General features: G+C 38.6%; 1 non-coding gene across 1 annotated transcript; it reads left to right on the top strand.

The window, feature by feature from the left end:
* The first annotated feature begins 399 nt into the window (after positions 1-399).
* TRNAA-CGC (transfer RNA alanine (anticodon CGC)) lies at positions 400-475 on the top strand. Its single transcript has one exon. It is a non-coding gene; the product is annotated as a tRNA-Ala (tRNA).
* Positions 476-3,179: the final 2,704 nt, after the last annotated feature.

Genomic DNA, 3,179 nt, shown 5'->3' with positions numbered 1-3,179 from the left:
AGAAATAACAACTGACACAACAGAAATACAAAATATTGTAAGAAAATACTATGAAGAATTGTACGCCAAAAAACTAGACAACCTAGAGGAAATGGACAAATTCCTTAAAACATACAATCTTCCAAAAATCAATATGGAAGAATCAGAAAACCTAAATAGACCATTTACAACAAATGAGATTGAAACAGTTATAAAAAAAACTCCCAAAAAAGAAAAGTCCTGGGCTTGATGGCTTCACAAGTGAATTCTACCAAATATTCAAAGAAGAACTAACTCCCATCCTTCTCAAACTATTTCAAAAAATTCAAGAGGAAGGAAGACTTCCAAGCTCCTTTTATGAGGCGAGTATAATTCTGATTCTAAAACCAGGCAAAGACGACACAAAGAAAGAAAATTATAGCCCTGGCTGGTTGGCTCAGCGGTAGAGCGTCGGCCTCGCATGCGGGGGACCCGGGTTCGATTCCCGGCCAGGGCACATAGGAGAAGCACCCATTTGCTTCTCCACCCCCCCCTTCCTCTCTGTCTCTCTCTTCCCCTCCCACAGCCAAGGCTCCATTGGAGCAAAGATGGCCCGGGCGCTGGGGATGGCTCCTTGGTCTCTGCCCCAGGCGCTAGAGTGGCTCTGGTCGCGGCAGAGCGATGCCCCGAAGTGGCAGAGCATCGCCCCTGGTGGGCATGCCGGGTGGATCCCGGTCGGGCGCATGTGGGAGTCTGTCTGGCTGTCTCTCCCCGTTTCCAGCTTCAGAAAAATACAAAGAAAAAAAAAAAAGAAAAAAAAAGAAAGAAAATTATAGGCCAATATCCCTGATGAATTTAGATGCTAAAATCCTCAGCAAAATATTAGCAAACCGAATCAAGCAATATATGAAAAAAATCATACACCATGATCAATTGGGATTTATCCTTGGGAGGCAAGGTTGGTACAATATTCACAAATCAATCAATGTGATTCATCACATAAACAAAAGGAAGGAGAAAAACCACATGATAATTTCAATAATGCAGAAAAAGCATTTGATAAAATTTAGCGCCCATTCATGATCTAAACTCTCAGCAAAGTAGGAATACAGGGAACATACCTCAACATGATAAAGGCCATCTATGACAAACCCACAGCTAACATCATACTCAATGGGCAAAAATTAAAAGCAGTCCCCTTAAGATCAGGAACAAGGCAGGGGTGCCCCCTTTCACCACTCTTATTCAACATAGTTCTGGAAGTCCTAGCCACAGCAATCAGAAAAGAAAAAGAAATAAAAGGCATCCAAATTGGAAAAGAAGAAGTAAAATTATCATTATTTGCAGATGATATGATATTGTATATAGAAAACCCTAAAGTCTCATTCAAAAACTACTGGACCTGAAACAAGAATTCAGCAAGGTGGCAGGATATAAAATTAATACTCAGAAATCAGAGGCATTTTTATACACTAACAATGAACTGTCAGAAAGAGAAATTAAGGAATCAATCCTCTTTACCATTGCAACCAAAAAAATAAAGTACCTAGGAATAAATTTAACCAGGGAGATTAAAGACTTGTACTCGGAAAATTATAAAACATTGATAAATGAAATCAGGGAAGATACAAACAAGTGGAAGCATATACCGTGCTCATAGTTAGGAAGAATAAACATCATTAAAATGTTTATATTATCCAAAGCAATTTATAAATTCAATGCAATACTGATTAAAATACCAATGACTTACTTCAAAGATATAGAACACATATTCCAAAAATTTATATGGAATCAGAAGAGAACATGAGTAGCCTCAGCAATCTTGAAAAGGAAGAATAAAGTAGGAAGTATCACACTTCAGGATACAAGGCCATTGTACTCAAAACAGCCTGGTACTGGCGTAAGAACAGGCATATAGATCAATGGAACAGAACTGAGAACCCAGAAATAAACCCGCACTTTTATGGACAACTGATATTTGACAAAGGAGGTAAGAGCATACATTGGAGTAAAGACAGCCTCTTTAACAAATGGTGTTGGGAAAATTGGACAGCTACCTGCAAAAAAATGAAACTAGACCATCAACTTACAACATTCAGAAAAATAAACTTAAAATGGATAAAAGACTTAAATGTAAGCCGTAAAACCATAAGCATCTTAGAAGAAAACATAGGCAGTAAGCTCTCTGACATCTCTCGCAGCAATATATTTGCCGATTTATCTCCACGGGCAAGTGAAATAAAAGACAGGATAAACAAATGGGACTATATCAAACTAAAAAGCTTTTGCACAACTAAAGAAAATAAGAACAGAATAAAAAGACAAACTACACAATGGGAGAATATATTTGACAATACGTCTGATAAGGGGTTAATAACCAAAATTTATAAAGAACTTATAAAACACAATACCAGGAAGATTAACAATCCAATCAAAAAATGGGTGAAAGAAATGAATAGACACTTCTGCAAAGAGGACATACAGATGGCCAATAGGCATATGAAAAAATGCTCAACATCACTAATCATTAGAGAAATGCAAATTAAAACCACAATGAGATATCACCTCACACCAGTCAGAATGGCGCTCATCAACAAAACAACACAGAAGTGCTGGCGAGGATGTGGAGAAAAGGGAACCCTCCTGCACTGCTGGCCGGAATGCAGACTGGTACAGCCACTGTGGTAAACAGTATGGAGATTCCTCAAGAAATTGAAAATCAAACTGCCTTTTGACTCAGCTATACCACTTTTAGGAATATACCCCAAGAACACCATAGCACTGTTTGAAAAGAAGAAATGCACCCCCATGTTTATGGCAGCATTGTTCACAATAGCGAAGATCTGGAAACAGCCCAAGTGTCCATCAGTGGACAAGTGGATTAAAAAGCTTTGGTACTATGCAATGTAGTATTACTATGTAATGCTACTCAGCCATAAGAAATGATGACATCGAGTCATTTACAACAACATGGATGGACCTTGATAACATTATACTGAGTGAAATAAGTAAATCAAAAAAAAACTAAGAACTATATGATTCCATACATAGGTGGGACATAAAAATGAGACTCAGAGACATGGACAAGAGTGTGGGGGTTACGGGGTGGAGGGGAGGAGAGGGAGGAGGTTGAGGGAAGGGAGGGGCACAAAGAAAACCAGTTAGAAGGTGACAGAAGACAATTGGACTTTGGATGATGGGAATGCAGCATAATCAAATGT

The sequence above is a fragment of the Saccopteryx leptura genome, chromosome 3, assembly GCF_036850995.1.
Source record: "Saccopteryx leptura isolate mSacLep1 chromosome 3, mSacLep1_pri_phased_curated, whole genome shotgun sequence".
In the NCBI taxonomy this organism is placed as follows: Eukaryota; Metazoa; Chordata; class Mammalia; order Chiroptera; family Emballonuridae; genus Saccopteryx; species Saccopteryx leptura.
Note: the sequence above shows the minus strand (reverse complement) of the source record. Positions and strands in the feature narration are given on the sequence as shown.